At 38.4% G+C, this 18,232-nt stretch overlaps 1 pseudogene; it reads right to left on the reverse strand.

The window, feature by feature from the left end:
• Window positions 1-16,695: 16,695 nt before the first annotated feature.
• Window positions 16,696-17,807, reverse strand: LOC101606899 (annotated as a pseudogene).
• Window positions 17,808-18,232: the final 425 nt, after the last annotated feature.

Raw genomic sequence — 18,232 nt, forward strand, 5'->3', positions numbered from 1 at the left:
AAACATTTTATGGGATAGAATTATTGCAGTATATCTGAAATTCTATCTCAGTCTGAAATTATTTGTGGTTTTCAATAACAGAGTTATGTGTCATCTTTGACCTTATTAAATCTGTGGTCCATAATATACTTCATATATTATTCAGGAAAGAAAAGGAATAATACCTGAGAATAGGAAATAACCTTTCCAATCCAACCTTTACTTTCCATTAATAGACATCATATTGTTCTTTTACTATAATGTATTTTGAATATACCTTTACAGTTTTGCAATGACTTCTAATAATGCTTGCTATCAGTCATGATTGCTGCATAACAAAACATTCAAAACAATATGCTTGCCATTGTTTTATTTCTACTGACTCTGTGAAATATGTTTTCTCTTCAGCTACCCTGGGCTCATACTAGCAATTACAGTCAGCAAACTGCTTGGCTGAGAGGAAATATCTCAAGCTATTTCCTTCTTTTTAATCTGCATTTAAAAGGTTGGAATGGCTGACAGAGTTGGATTTCTTTTCCCATGTGGACTTTCATTCTAGGTTTCTTCATGAAATGTTAGAAACATTCCAAGAAATTAGAGGAAGACAGGCAATGTTACAGATAAATTATCAAAGCAAGTTATGACTTCAGCTCAAATTCAAAGAATAAAGAAGTAGTTTTCATTTTTTAATAGCTTGATCTGTAAAGAAATTATGACCACACTCGGTTGACCACACTCAAAATTGTCTGAATACCCCAAATATGTAGCACCCTAGCAGTGTCGATGATAACATGAGAGGCTGGGTGGAATAGAAAGAAGAGCAGAGGGCTTGGGGAAGAGAAAGATGACATCAAGCCCAGCTTTCTAGGCCATACACTGCTTTCTACAACCATACAAGGGAAGTAGTAATAGTTCTTACATGGAATGATAGTTCTAGCTAAGACTGTCCTCACGAAATAATCCATGGTGTGTCAGCACTCCTTGCACATGGATTATTATAGAAGAAACAGGTATAGAAACTTCATTTCCCTACTGGCTCCTTAGACCCTGTGAGGACAAACACTATTACAGAAAATAATTTTTAGGAACTACAGGTAGGGGAATGAGATCATAAGTGAACACTCACGTACTGAGAAAAGAATTCATTTTGTTCTTTATAGGAAATAGGGAGGAAATCAAACCATAGTCAAGGATAAGCTTCAAAGGCAGAGGAAGAGAACAAAAGAAAAAGCATTGCACTGAATAACTGGTTTACTGACAATATAATTGTGTCATATTCGAAGGTATGCTAATTTTACCATATACTGATTGAGTATTGATTTGAGAGCTTGTTTAGAAGTTCTAGCAGGGGAGCACAGCTACTCCTATAACCCTGGCAGAAGGCCCGCCCTCCTCTATTCTGGTAAAGTTATCCTTTTAGACATCTTCAAGAGAGATGCATATGGAGAAGAGATGGAGGAAGGGACACCCAGCTAGCCAGCCAGATCAGCTCAATCAACCCTGGTGATCAATGGAGTGACATATGTCACAGCCAGACTGCCCTCACATGTGGATTTGTACATAGCTATTTTTTTTTTTAATTAGCATTGGGTGAGATATAATAGAAATACCCAAAGACCCCAGAGTCAGGGAAATGGACCTTGTTCACGGTAGTTATCCAAAATCACAAAGAGAACATTAATTGTACCCAAGCTGTTCTATTGGTTGTTGGAAGACTAATTTCCTTCTATAAAAGGTGGGGAATTAGCAGTTGACTATAGAATAAATCGCAGCCAAGTAAAAGAAGATATGCCTGATTGCTTTTTGATTTAATTTTCAACCATTTGTTTAGTTAAACAAGAGGATATTTCCTCTCTTAGTTAAGTTTATGATTGTCTTTATTAGAAAACAGATGGTGCATAGTTTCTGGACTACAAAAGAGTATCAGAATTTTGTTCTCAAGCAGAAGCAAGATAAAGGGGCTGCTTGGAATATATCCCAACCTGATTAACCTTCAGAAGAACACCTACAATTGTATGATATTTATGCTGCTGAAATTTGTCATTGTCACTGTTCTTTGAAAGGTCTCACTCACTGCCTGACATTGAGTTATAGAGCACTGAGGCATGCACAGAAAGCAAATACAAGTTTTATTGGTACAAAGACAGCAACATTGCAAACTAATGACTTCTGTCCTTTTAAATTATGGCTGGTAAGTGTTTGATCCAGCAAGGTAATCTCTTTTAAATAGGCCAGTAGAACCACCTCAGCTGTCATCGACATCAGTACCACTTTGACCCTGGCCTTCTTAACAGGGCCATCTCTCAGGAGGCATGTTGAGGATGATGACTTTGGTCTATGTTTTTTTTTTCTCTGAAATATTACAAGAGAACTTATTTTTACTGCTTTTTTATAAGGTAAAGTTTGTGAGTTTTCTCAAAAAACCAGGGTGGATATTAGTGACCAGATAACTAATATAAATGGAATTTCTTCTTAGTACAATGTGGTTCCCATTGTCTTCCTATTCCTCTAAGCCATCCAAATGGTCACAGTGACATTTAGTCAATCATAACACTGAAAACCCTCCACTGCTTTGATTTCTACTCTTAATTCCCCCCTGACTTGTGCCTTCTAGTTATTACTTTGCTATTTATTTAAATTATAAGTTGTGCATCTCCTTCATTTGGAATTCAGATGAGTTATAGATCAACTAGACAGCTAAGCTATTTCAAAACAATGTACACATGACTAATGTTGACATAATGTCAACTTAAAAAAAAAAATAACTGTTTTCCTCTAGGCATGACATTGGCCAGGCTTTCACATTAGTAGGAAATTCTAAGATTTTCCCAAAGGAACAAGGGAGTAAGAACTTTGCTTTCTTCAACATGGCAAGCAACATCACATTCATAGTCATATCTATATCATAATAATTTTAATGCCCCCAAACTCCCAGCAGCCTTTTCTGGAGTTTATATAGTCTTTAGAATTTTTGTGCCACTTGTTCTGATCATTTTATGTCTCTTTTTCATTCTATCTTCATCTGTTGGTTATTAACTTCTCAAGAATGTGCTTATCAAGTGGAGGCTTCATGTATTCTGAAGGGAGTTCTAGTGAGAATGTCACTGTCAGGGCCCAGAGACCTACCTTGTGTGATTGTGATGCACGCCTCTCTGGGCCCAAATTCTCCATTATTACTGGGGCCTGGCAAAACCAGAGTCTCAGAGATGTCTCACAAAGAGAGCACTCATTTCAGGGTCTCACTCCCAAGATTTAATATGTAATTAAGAGAAATAAAAATAATTATCTCAAACAAATACAAACTGTGGACCTTCTGGTCCTTTAACATGGACTCAGGTCTATGACCTTGCTTAAGGAAAAAATTGGTATTTTGTCTGATAAGATACTACCATAGGAAGAATATGAACATTGTAAAACTGTGTGGTTACTCAAGGGGAGTCACCTAAGATATTTAGACAAATGTTCACAAATGACATTTTAATAAGTTTTGGGTATGTTCTTTCTTCTTTTGCCTTTTGAAGGTTGTGATTTCAAACTTTTTCAACCTAAGCATATCCAACACAAAATTGGTTCCTCAGTTTTCTTCTCTGGCAACCCCTTTTATAAGAGCATGGCAGGAGAATGTAGGGGCAGTAAGATTCAAACAGGAGCAGCTAGGGACATAATGCTTTACAGCCCATGAGGCATGTAGTTATCTGAGGACAACACATTTAATGCAATTAAGTAGAACTAAGTGCCTTACTTTTTATTTTAATTTAATTTAATGACCGAAGAAACTGAAAGAAGAGTAAGGTAAAAGGGGAAATCTACAAGTCTACAAATCTATCAAGCAAAGACTATACTTTCAGGGATCATTTCTATAGTCTCTTACAAATCATCAAACAAAAACTAGAAGAATTAATGTGTTTCTAGGCCCTTGAATTGCATCTTTTATCATAATGGCATAACACCTACTTGTTTTCTGGTGTACCTTTAATGCTAAAATTGGTCTTTAAATTGGTTCAGGTAAATTCAATGTAAATTAGGCAATAACTCATTATAAAAACATGCTGTTCTGTATTTCTTTACAACTTCAAAGCAGTATGTTTTACATACAGACCCACAAAGTAGCCATGTTTATTTCTCTTATGGATGTAAAGCAGACAAAATCCTTTTTAATATATATTTTTTAGTTATTTTAACAGGTAAAATTCAGCTCTGTTTTTTTTTTCTTCCAAAAGCTTATCACTACAACTAAATGTATCTAAATGAACTTGTAAAAGCAGATAGTGTTTCATTTCAAGAAAGCATACTTTACTAGATATTTTATTACTAAATATTTGTGAAAATTAAGATTAATCAGTTCAGAAGAATATTTTTAGATTCTCAATCCAGCAATATTAAACAAAGAAGTTTTTCTACATAATAGAAAAAATCTCTTATTAAGTATGTGTATGTGTGTGTATCTATCTGTTTGATCATGTCTAATAAATCCTGAGGAGCAGCAGGGATTCTAGTACTAGCAGAGGTTAAAGGCAGCAGTTCACTACACAGCGGCCTGTCTTTGTAATGTCTCTTGCAATGTCTTTGCTTGGGACAAGGAAGTGCAGTTCAGCAAATATATCACTGCAGCAATTTCAGGGTGACTTGTTGACAGTGTGAAATTTTTGCCAAAGACCTTGAAATGTTTGTCAGACATGTAAAAAGAAGTACAAATAGTGCTGAAGACATGAAGCTTTTAGCCAGGAAGAGTAATTTACTGCTAAAATATAAACACAAAAGAGAAAAATGAAGAAATTGCTCAGTTTAACAAATAACAAAAGGTAAAGGAAAAAAAAAATTGAAGATGAAAATAAGAATGCCATAGAGCCAGAAGAGGCTGAAGCGATGGTGTTGCAGTTCAGTTCACATTGCTGGTAGAAATCACCCAACCAAGAGCAGCTTCTGGGAAAAAAAGAGATTTATTTTGGCTTACAGGCTCAAGGGGAAGCCCCACGATGGCAGGGGAAAATGATGGCATGAGCAGAGGGTGGACGTCACCCCATGGCCAACATAAGGTGGGACACAGCAACAGAAGGGTGTGCCAAACACTGGCAAGGGGAAACTGGCTATAATACCCATAAGCCCGCCCCCAACAATACACTCCCTCCAGGAGGCATTAATTCCCAAATCTCCATCAGCTGGGAACCTAGCATTCAGAACATCTAAGTTTATGGAATCAAACCACCACAGATGGGGAGTGAAAATTATGTCTCACCACATTGGAAAAGGCAGACCCCAGCAGGGAGTGTCATGCAGAAATGCAGATTGCTACAGGGAATTCTAAAAGGATAAGTGGGCCGGAGAGATGGCTTAGCGGTTAAACGCTTGCCTGTGAAGCCTAAGGACCCTGGTTCAAGGCTCAACTCCCCAGGACCCACGTTAGCCAGATGCACAAGGGGGAGCACACTTCTGGAGTTCACTTGCAGTTGCTGGAGGCCCTTGCACGCCCATTCTATCTCTCTCTCTCTCTCTGCCTCTTTCTCTCAAATAAATAGATAAAAAGATGCTAAGACACACAATAAAAAAGAACTGACTTTAAAACTCAATGAACTGTGGATCCAACTGTTACAAATATGATAAACATATAATGGTAATGAAATAAGGAATCAGAAAAATAAACAGAAAAATTGAAATAGTAGCAACTGAGGTTTCACATCAAATTTAACGACAAAGACCAAACCCTAGATTTAGGCAGCTCAGAGAACTCTAAATAGGATAAATGAAAACAAATAATCTAAAACAACACTGAGAACTTGAGAGATGGCTCAGCCATTAAGTATGCATGAGGACCTAAGGGACCCTGAGACCTGAGTTCAAATCTTTAGATCCCAAGTAAACAGTTGGGTATGGCCACTAGTGTTTATAATCTCAGTTTTGCAGGGGAGCAGACCTGAGACTCATCATAGCCCTGCAAGTGCTGAAATCCATATACAGACTCTAGTTCTAAGAAAAGTTGGGCCAATGAGCAATAGAGCAAGACATTTGACATTCTACATTGGCCACTCACTGTAGGGAATACACCACCATAGCCCTGCTAGACCTTGCAAGCATACGGGGTGCCAAACACACACACGCAAAGAACAGAAATGAAAACAGTCTCCCATCCCCCAGCTGTTAGCACTGTAACCCTCTGGAGAATGCATTCAGTTCCCAGTGGCAGGGCATCCAGCACAGCTGATCAGAACATCAGATTCACAGCACAACAGGGAGGGATCAAAGTGGTCACTCAGCATTGGTGAGATTTGAAGTCACTCCAAATGGTAGTGAGGCATACTGACAAAAAAAAGCAGGCACATAGGCTTATACTGGAAGGGCTAGTCTGTATTTCCATGTCAGGGCAGGTTATGAGTTACATATACTTGGTTGGCTTTACCATTCTCAATTAAGCAATATTTTGGGGTTGACTATTGTTGCCTTTGATGCATTGAGATTCATGGGGCCATTTTCTCCTGTTATTTTGGGGGAAATCCAAGCTGACCTGGAACCCATTTCAGAACAGAAATCTCAACCTCCCAGATGACAGGATTAAGGATGTAGAGCAACACACACCCTTAGGGATTTGGGCTTTATAAGGTTATCTGTTTGTTTCAATCCCCACACTTACATACTCTGTGCTGGTTTTTATTGAATTTGTATATTGCTCAGTTGAATTTTAGAACTGTCCAATAAATTGTTCTACCCAGCCCACTAGAATACTTGAATAGCAGGCAAACTCAACATTTAGGATTACTTCTGTGATTGGATTGGAGTGCAAGAGTTACACCTGAAACTAGGAAATTGTCCTCACTGAGACTGTTCTAGATGAAATGCCTGACAAAGATTTCAAAAGAATGGTTTTATCTATACTCAAAGAAATAAATCAAAGAAGAAAACCAAATAATTAAAGGAGAAAACAAACTCCTAAAAGATTCAAAGACAACATAGGGAACTAGCTTATTGAAATAAGGAGGTTATTCCTATACATGAGTAAGGAAATAGAAATACTGAAGAAAAACCAGGCAGAAATACTAGCACTGAAAAATACAGTCAGTCAAATCAAAAACTCTGTGTAAAGTCTCACCAGTAGAATGGATGAAGGAGAGAACAGAATATCTAAACTAGAAAACCAGGTGGCAGATCCAATAGACTAAAGAGAAAGAGAAACTCATAGGAAAGTATTAATGGCAATTTCAGGATATACATGACACTATGAAAAAAAAAATCAAACATATGAATTCAGTGTATAGAAGACAGAGAAAAAGTTTGATCCAGTGACTTAGTAGGAATTTTCAACAAGATCACAGAAGAAAAAGTTCCTCAAATTGGAAAAGAATTTCCAGTGCAGATACAGGAAGCTTTTGGAAAACAAACAAAATCTGGAAAGAACCTCTTGTCTTCATGCTATAATTAAACTACTAAACATGCAAATCAAGGAAAGCAATTAGAAAGGATAAAGCAAGTCACCTATAAAGGCAAGCCCATCTGGATAGCAGCAGATTAGGCAACACAAACTTTAAATGTCAGAAGGGCTTGAAATGATGTATTTCAAGTTCTGACAGATAACAACTGTAAACAAAGATTACTTTATCCTGCAAAGCTACCTATCCAAATTGAAGGAGAAAAAAAGACATTCCACACCAAAACCGGCTAAAGGAATTTATGACGACTAAGTCAGCTCTACAGAAAATACTTAAAGGAATCTTCCATGCTGAAGAGAAAGCAAAACATGCACACATGAGGAAAGAGAAAAAATAAACCATACTCAAATAACAGTTAAAACAAAGGAAAACAAAAGGAAACAGGATGCACTACAAAACAAGAAGAATGGTGAGAATAAGCATATACCTTTCAATAATAATCCTTAATATCAATGACCTCAATGCCCCAACCAAAGACACAGGCTAGCTGACTGGAAAAGGCAGGATCCTGCTGTTTGTTGCCTCAAGGAAATGCATCTCTCAATAAAAGATAGACACTGTCTTAGAGTGAAAGAATGAAAAGTAGTATTACAAGCAAATGGGCCTAGGATCCAAGCAGAGGTTGCTACCTAAATATCTGAAAGACTTCAAACCAACATTAGTGAGGAAACATAAAGAAAGTCACTTTATACTGATTAAAAGAACACTCCAGCAGGTGGGCATCACAATTCTAAATATATATGCACCTAATATGGGTGTTCTTAATTTTATCAAAAAACACTATTAGGCTTAAGGTCAAAGATAACACCAAATACAATTGTAGTGTGTGACTTCAATACCCCACTCTCATCAGCTGACAGATCATCCATGCATAAAATAAACAGAGAGACATCTGGATTAATTTAAGTCAAGGAACAAATGGACCTAACAGACATCTGCAGAACATTCCATCCAAATGCTGCAGAATATACATTTTTCTCAGCAGCTCTTGGAACATTCTCTAAAATAGACCACATATTAGGATACAAAGCAAATCTTAACAAATACAGGGAAATTGAAATAATTCCACAATGGTATTAAACTACAAATCAGTAACAAGAAAAAACTGTAGAGTATACAGAAATTCTTGGAGACTAAAGGGTACACTATTAAATGATGAATGGGTCATTGAAGAAATCAAAAAGGAAATCAGTAAATTCATAGAATCAAATGATGATGCGAATACAACATACCAAAACCTTTGGGACAAAATGGAGGCTGTCCTAAGAGGGAAATTTATAGCTGTAAGTGCCTATATTAAGAAATTATAAACTGGGTGTGGTAGCACACACCTTTAATCCCAGTACTCGAGAGGCAGAGGTAGGAGGATTGCCGTGAGTTTGAGGCCACCCTGAGACTCCATAGTGAATTCCAGGTCAGCCTGGGCTACAGTGAGACCCTACCTCAAAAGAACAAAAAAAGAAAAAGAAATTATAGAGTTCACAAATAAAAAATCTGTTACTTCACCTTAAGGCCTTAAAAAGAGAAATAAGGCAAATCAAATATCAGTAGATGAAAAAAATAATAATAAAGATTATGGCATAAATTAATGAAATAGAAACCATAAAAACAATCCAAGGAATCAATGACACAAAGAATTGCAACTTTGAAAGGATTAACAAGATTGATAAACCTTTAGGAAACCTGACCAGAAGCAAGAGAGAAGGTACAAAATTAATAAAATTAGAGATGAAAATGGCACCATTACAAGAGATACCAAAGAAATTCAGAAAATTGTAAGAACACACATACTTTAAGCATATATATTCCTCTAAGTTTGAAAATCTGTAAGAAATGGATGATTTCCTTGATTGATTCCTATGACCTACCAAAATTAAGTCAAGATGAGATAAACCATTTAAATCGACTTATAACAAGTACAATGGTCCATGCATTTATAAAAATTCTTCCAACTAAAAAACTTCCAGACCCAGATGGATTCACTAGTGAATTTTTCCAGATATTCATGGAAGAACTAACACAACTATTTCTCAATCTTTCCCATAAAATATAAAAGAATGGAATTCTCCTGAACTCCTTCTGTGAAACCAGTATCACAATTATATCAAAACCAGACAAAGACAAAACAAAAAAGGAAATTACAGACAAATCTCCATCATGGACATAGATGCAAAATTTCTCAACAACATATTAGCAACAGAATACAAGAATACATCAGAAAGATTATTCAGCTTGACCAAGTAGGCATTATCTTAGAGATGCAGTGATGGCTCAACATACACAAATTGATAAATGTGATATATTACATAAATGGACTTAAGGACAAAAAAAATCACATGATTATCTTAGTACCTGCAGAAAAGGCACTTGACAAATCCCAATATCCCTTCATGCTGAAAGTCCTACAGAAACTGGGACTAGAAGGAACATACTTCAATACTATAAAAGCTATTTATGAAAAACCTACAGCCAACATAATACTAAATGGGGAAAAAGTTGAAGCTTTTCCCCTAAATTCAGAAGCAAGGGTGTTCACTATTCACAGTTTTATTTAATTTACTACTGGAAGTCCTACAAATAGTAATAAGGCAAGAGACACTCATAAAAGGGATGCAAATTGGAAAGGAAGAGATCAAATTATCATTATTTGCAGATTATATGATTCTATTCATAAAGTTCCCTATAGACTCAACCAGGAAACTGTTAGAGCTTATAAACACTTTTAGCAACATAGCAGGATACAAAATAAGCACACAGACATCAGTAGCTTTCCTATATACTAACAACAAACATGCAGATGATAAAATCAGGGTATCTTTCCCATTAACAATTTCTGCTACAAATGTTTAGACTTTTGTGTGAGCTGGAACCCAAAATTGGTAGCAGAAGCCAGTAAGCTAGCAAAAGGCTGTAAGGGGCGGGGGAGAATAGGGAAGGACTTAAGGGAATGATATTGTATATATGTAAGTAGAAGAGAAGATGAAAGGGAGTGGGATGGCCCAAGTGAGGCCAGGCAAAGAGACTGAGTAAGTGAAGGGTAGGGGAATGGTCAATAAAAATTCAAGATATTCTGAGTAAGGTGTATGGAAGCCTACTTTGTTGGATATCCAGAAGCTATAGATTATTATTACGAAATTTTCAGTGTCAAGGGTGGGATACCTTCCAGTGAGTTGTTGGACAGGGATCTCTTCATTTTGTGGGTTCCTGGGTCCCCCAGGAAGGCGTCCAGGCAACTGGAGTGGGTGAGCATGTGAAAGTTAAAGACTTTCAGGAGATATTTTTGGTGAACAGCTCTCTCTGCTTCTTGTCAGAGAAATGGGTTTATAAGCAGCTAAAAGTGGGAAGGGAACCCTAAGGGGATTTGCATGTTTAAATGTTGCTAGACTATGCCTAGGGATGTTCTTTCCAGAGTATAGGGAGTCAGGTGCAGCATGTAGGGAGAAAGTCAGATGATCCACAAGAGGGTTGCAGGACTGTGTGAAGGCTGCTGGCTGATAAGGAGTTTCCTAGCCAACTGTCAAAAGGTCACAGGGCTGTGGGCAAAGCCTAAATTTAGGTGTGCTGGGCTTGGAGATATAGTGGCCTCCGGTAGTCTGGGGCTCCTTAGCCATGCCTGGCAGCTAAGGCCCTTCTCTTGAAGGCTCCAGCCTGTTCCTGGCAGTGCCTGGCATTTGTTCCCTCAAAAAAATATTACAGTCTATTGCCAAGGCCCTTGGCTTCCCACAAGTAACAGATGGTAAGACTGTATTGCTGAATACTTTACATGCCTGGACAGAAAGTTCACTGACAAATCAAGCTGTTGCTGAGCTGAAAACCTTCTCCCTGTAGACTAGGCAACTGAAAGGTAGGAAAAGCTGCACTGCATGCAGCCCTATGGGAGGCAGAAGTCATCAGTGGTGAAAACAATGGACACTGAAAGCTTGAACTTTGGCCAGATAGGCCAATTGATTGGAAGGATCTAATAGTGGCACGTCTGCTCTAGGGAAATACAACTTCTCTCTAATTGGACTGGAGACCCACTTTATGGGACGGAATACTGCCTGGTACTAAAAACCTAATAAAAGGCCTATGGTAGGGGAAGTCATGAGCCTTAGGGGTAAAAAGTCTGCTCTTATCTGATTAAATGCATGTATAATTCTCACAAAACTGCCCTGAAAACCTTACACTTAATGTTCATATTCATATATTAAAGCTACTCTCACTTTTGGTTGGAGAAGCTTTTCTTTTCAAATGGCAGTGACCACTGGGATGATCCGAAAGGCAACATAATTCTGAGAAGAAGTGACAGAGGAGTTTCCAGCACTGAAATATCTCTACCACACCCTCCAAAGCTCAGGGTCCATTGTAGAAGAGATGGCAGAAAGAATATAAGAGCCAAAGGAAGGGTGTCATTCCTTACAATGCAAATGTACAGACAGAAATTGTCCTTGATATCCGTGACTTTGCAGTGCCTAGCAATACCTTCACAAGACACTCATAATAGGAGAAAAAAATGTTGTAATCAAAAATAGAAGACAGACTGATGGAGAGAAGCAGGGGATGGGATGGAGAGTGGAGTTGTGAAGGATAAAGTGGGGAGGGAAGGGAATTATCATGTTTTATTGTCTGTAAATATGAAATTGTCAATTTTTTTTAAAGACACAAGTTAACAGGATGGATCAAACAAATGGACCCTTCCCTCCACTGTCTTTAAGAAACTCACCTCACTACTAAGGACAGACACCTCCTCAGGGTAAAAGGATAGAAAATTCTAAGCAAATGGAAGTAAGAAACAACCACGTGTTTCTATATTAATATCAGGTTAAATAGACTTGTAATGAAAAGTCATCAAAAAGGACAAAGAAAGCCACTTCTTCCTTATCAATGGAATGATACAACACAAGGACATCACAATCGTAAATCTATATGTGCCAGACACAGGTGCCCTACAGTTTATCAAACAAAACCTACTTTACAACAAAACAAAAATAAACACCAACTCCATCCTAGTCAGAGACTTCAGTACTCCACTATCAATAGACAGATCATCCCAGCAGAAAATCAACAGGGAAATAATAGAGCTCAAGAACACCATAGATCAACTAAACCTAACAAACATCTACAGAACTTTCCGCCCCAATTCTGCAGAATACACATGCTCCTCAGAAGCCCAGGGAACCTATACCAAAATAGATCATATATTGGGTCATAAAGCATGACTAGATAAATTCAGGAAAACTGGTGTAACTTCCTGTGTCAGACCATATCCCAGTGTTTTACAGATAGAAATTGACAACCAGGGGCACAACAGGAATCCCCCCTGCTCCTGGAGAGTAAAAAACACACTATTAAATAATGAATCGGTTATGGAAGAAATCAAAAAACAAATTGACAATTTTCTATAATTGAATGGTAATGAAAACACAACCTAACAAAACTTATGGGGCACAATGAAAGAAGTCCTAAGGTGAAAATTCATGGGATTAAATGCCTACATAACAAAGCTGGAGTGATCCCAAATTAGTAATCTAACCATCTACCTAAAGGCATTAGAAAAACAAGAAGAATCCAACCCTAAGAGCTTCAGACTGAAAAAAAATAAATAGACCAGAGCAGAAATTAATGAACTGTAAACTAGGAAAAACAGTTAAGAAAATTGATATAATGAAGAGCTGGTTCACTGAAAAAATGAACTAGATTGATAAACTATTGGCCAGTTTTATCAAACAACATAAAGAGAAGTCTCAAATAAACTAAATCAGAAATGAGAAAGGAGCAGTAACAACACACATCATGAACTTGGAAGAATCATACTTCCAAAACCTCTCCTACACAAAATTGGTTAATCTGGAAGAAATGAATGGATTACTAGACAAAGACCATCTACCAAAATTAAATTTAGAGCAGATTAATCTCCTAAATTCATTTATCACATTCATTGAGATTGAAAGACAAACAAAACCTCCCCAAAAATGCAAAGTCCAAGGCCAGATGACTTCTCAGCCAAATTCTATAAAAATTTCATTGAAGAACTAAAACCAATTTTTCTCAAACTGTTTCACCTAGTCAAAGAACTCACTGAAAAATGGGGTAGAGAACTGAATTGGGAGTTCTCAGAGGAGAAATAGAAATGGCTAACACATACTTAAGAAGATGTTCAACATCCCTAACCATCAGAGAAATGCAAATTAAAACAACTGTGAGATTCTACCTTACTCCAGTGAGGATGACAATCATTAAAATAAATAAATAAATACCTAAACAACAACAAATGTTGGTGAGGCTTTAGGGAAAGAGGAACACTTACTTATTCACTGTAGGTGGGAGTGAGATATTGTACAATCATTATGGAAATAAATATGGAGATTCCTGAAAATGATGAATATAGAACTACCAACAGACCCAGTTATTCCCTTAAATGGGTATTTACCCTAAATATTCCAAGCTTCACTACAGAGATATTTGTTCAACAATGTTTGTAGGTGCTCAATTCATAGTAGCTAAGAATGGAAATTAACCTAGGTTCCTGTTATTGCAAGAGTGGATAATGAAGTTGTCATAGATATACACAATGGAATTCTACTCAGTAGTAAGAAAATAGTGATACAATAAAATTTGTAGGAAAATGGGTGGACTTAAAACAGATCATACTCAGCAAATACACACAATTACAGAAAGACAAATGCAGCATGTTCTCACTCATCTGCAGTTGCTAACCTTGATTAGCTTTAATTGCTGGCATACCAGGTAGGCAACTTGAGTCCAAGATAACAGCTATGGGAGGGTTTGGGGTGGAGAGGAATGGCAGAGTGGGGTAAATAAACAAAAAACTAAACTCAAAATGAACTGGTAACATAGAAACCTTTCTCCTTGAAGGTATACTAAAAGTTATAACCCTGACAGGTGCATAAGGGAAGCACTCAAAAAGAAGGGCCCTGGAAACAGTGGGATTAAAAAATAAAAACTTTGGCTTTGACTTATAAGTCACAGTAACAGAAATAGTTCCTACCCGCACTGTGCTGTTGAATGGAGAGACCTGTGAGGTCCCCAAAACAAAACATGCTTCCCTCAAAGCACTTGATTACCTGCCTGAGGAAAAAGGTAAAACCCTATTGCTGAGGACACTTTATGTTGCTGGCACATAACAGAGACCCTGTTGGAATGTGGAAGAGAGCCAGTCCCCAAATAGTTAGCCTTTCTAGTGCTGGAAATTGCTGATCTATTGGGAGAATGTGGCCAATTATGGTGTGAGCAAGTAGGGTCTAAACTACTCAGAAACAACCAACCTCATAAGAAGTACATACAATGGCTGGAGAGATGGCTTAGCCGTTAAGTGCTTGCCTATGAAGCCTAAGGACCCCGGTTCAAGGCTCAATTCCCCAGATTAGCCAGATGCACAAGGGGGCACACACATCTGGAGTTCGTTTGCAGTAGCTGGAAGCCCTGGCATGCCCATTATCTCTCTCTCGCTCTCTTTCTCTCACACTCAAATAAATAAATAAATAAGAGGGCTGGAGAGATGGCTTAGCGGTTAAGTGCTTGCCTGTGAAGCCTAAGGACCCCGGTTCGAGGCTCGGTTCCCCAGGTCCCACGTTAGCCAGATGCACAAGGGGGCACATGTGTCTGGAGTTCGTTTGCAGAGGCTGGAAGCCCTGGAGCGCCCATTCTCTCTCTCTCCCTCTACCTGTCTTTCTCTCTGTGTCTGTTGCTCTCAAATACATAAATAAATAATTAAAAATAAATAAATAAGAAATGCATACCAGTGCAATGGTGGTACAAAGCCTTGGTGGGTAGCCAGTGGTTTTCTGATTGGCTAAGTGATCTACTCCATGGAAAGGAACCCATATCTAGAACTGGAAACCAGGAATACAAAGATTGTGCTCTCCAATTTCAAGCTTCCACTAGTCTTTGGGCAAAAGAGGGACTACATCCATCTAACTTGCCCCAAATTAATAATGCTTATCCAATTTAACCTATGTTGACTTTGCTCTCTCTTGGAGAATTTGTTTCTCTATTTTAGAAGGTATAGAGACCTGAGGAGATAAACTATCCCTTGCATCTCAGTCATCCTCAGTAGGGAGACAAGCAAGAGTGCTGCTTCCACGGTGAGCCTGACATGCTATGTCAGGCTGAAGGAGACAGACACTGAGGATACTCAGCACTTACCAAGGCAGAAATCCAGAGGGTCCTAAGTGCTCATCACTGAAGTAGACCACCAAGGCTCAGGGAATTGTGTAGAAGAGGGGGAAGAAACTTTGTAAAGGAAAAAAATGATACTAAAGCATCATGCATTCATTCAAAATATGTTCTTAATAAGAAAAATAATAAGAAAAATAAATAAAGAAAGAAAATGGTTTATTTTTAGCTTATAATTTTGAGGGGATGATAATTGTGGTGGGAAAGCATGTCAGGAGTAGGAAACTGGCACCGCATTTTCACATCAGTAGGGAGCAATCAGAGTGAGGTGAATGCAGACTGCTCACCTAACTTTTTCCTTATACAGTCATGGTATGAGGCTACCCAGCTAGGGTGGGCCCTCCTATCTCAACTACACTAATGTTGAAAATATATCACAGATATTGCCATAGGTTTGTTTCCATGGTGACTGTAAATCCACTCAAACTGATAACCAGAGATAAGCCATCACAACTAGGGAGAAAAAATTGAGTGGCTTGTTGCTATCAATGACTTCCAGAATTAGTAGATTTATAAAATATTAAGATATTTACCCATGTTTTCAATTATCAACCAAGCATTCTTTTTGTGTGATCTCAATTGATAAAATTAGTATCTCAAAACCCATTTACTCATAGTATGAAAATAAATGTGAAGCAGGTCTGGGAGATGGCTCAATTGGGAACCTATATTTGATTCCCAATACCCATGTTAAAAGCCAAGTGTAGCTATGTGTGTTTGTAACCCTAGTGCTCAGGGAGGAGGGTGGGAACTGGAGCATCACTGTGCCTCTTTGGTCAACCCATAGGACTGAAAAATGGTGAGCTTCAGGTTCAGTGAAAGACCCTGCCTTGGAAAGAAGAAGAGTAAAGAGGGATACCTGACATCCTCCTCTGGCCTCCGCAAACATGCACACCTTCACATACATATATGCACACACATAACAATTGTGAACAATTATTTGACTAAGATTTTATACATCAACCTGTAATGAACTAATTTTCTATATAGTTTTTTTTCATAAGCAAAGTCAGTTTTATTAGTAAATATCTTTCTACATGTATGAAGCAAGCAATTAATAAATTCCAAGGGGGGGGGGACCTACATACAGCGAAACAAGAAACATCCCAAGATGACCAAAATATATAAATATGTACATCCATCGTCACAGCCTCCTACGGAAACCTTTTTTCTTCCGACCTTTCTTAAGGATCTTCTTGCGCTTCTTAATAGGGTTCTGGTCCTCATCAAGATGAGGAGCTCCTCCTGTCAATGCACTGATGTTACTGAAGTGCGTGAGGGAATGAAGCTGTGAACTCATGACACTTGCTCGCTTTCGCCGTCCTTTCTCTCGCTTACTGACACTTAAACGTACCATCATACTCGCCTCATAGTTAATCCTGTGCTGGTCCTCCTGACTTTGGCGAGTGACATGAGGATGGCGGACATCACAGATTTCTTCTGGGGATTCGGAGTATTGCTCCTGAAGTTCACGAATGACAGAGCTACTCAATGCCCGTCTCTTAGCTCGCTCCAGACGCTTTTTCTCTCGTAAAGTACTGGAACCAGGCGCGGTGGAACGTACTTCTTAGATACTCCTTTTTCAGATTTCTTGCCTGAAACCCCTGACTGGTCATCCTCTGCTCCATCTTCTTCTTCATCCTCAGAGCTCAACTTGCTTTTCATATTGCTGGGATGGGGCTTAAAACGAAGTGGATCACTCTCACTGAGGTTGCCTGTCGCTGTAGTCTTAATCAATTTGTCAACTTGATACTTCAGTTTCTGGTCCAAGGGATGAAGTTTTTCCAAAACTGTGCGAATCTCCACCAGTCTCAAGACTGCAGCATGTCCTTGAAGAGATACTCCTGAGGCTTTGTCCAGGATGAGGTGGCTAAGGTCCATAAGGTACATGAGCAAGAGCTGGTCTTTCACTTCCAGGAAACTGAGACCCTCTGCCTCCTGAGTGCTGGGATTAAAGGCGTGTGCCACCATGCCTGGTTAAAAACTCCCGTATTTCACCGTACATGGGAGTGCATCTCTATTATCCTAGCATTTAGGAGTTGGAGGCAACAGGACCATGAGTTCAAGACCTTCCTGTGAGACATACCAAACCTCCTCCGTAGAATATGCTCCAGCTTGAACTTTCTTAGTCAGAGCTTGTGCTTGCGCTGTCACAGCCATCACCTGCTCTTGGGGGCTTTTCAGAAGCATCTTGGCACTTGGCAAGTCTGACTCCAGCATCCCCGACGCAGCCATTTTACAAAGCCCACCCCTTCCGGCGCCACATTTCCGGAGCCCAATTTTCTATATAGTTTTAAGATAAAGTCATTAAAATGAATTTGAATTTAAGAGCCTCTAACCAGTGAGCTTTCTCCTTAGTTCCTCATTAAATAAAATATGCCCTGTGTTTTTTTTATGAAATGCTTAGCTCATCTAAAATTTGCTTGATATACCCATCAAGTGATCATAAGATACTTTGATATTCCTGACCATTGCTGATGAAAAACTTACAGGAAAATATCAGTCTACTAAACATGTTCATTTTATATATATATGCAAATATCACTCAAGAAAAAAATTACAAAAACATATTTTTATGTAATCTTTCCTTCTTTATTAACAATGAGACCGCCTATCCTACTGAGGAGAATAAGGTCAGTAAACAAGGTCTTCTAGTTTCC

Source organism: Jaculus jaculus, chromosome 1, assembly GCF_020740685.1.
Source record: "Jaculus jaculus isolate mJacJac1 chromosome 1, mJacJac1.mat.Y.cur, whole genome shotgun sequence".
Lineage (NCBI taxonomy): Eukaryota > Metazoa > Chordata > Mammalia > Rodentia > Dipodidae > Jaculus > Jaculus jaculus.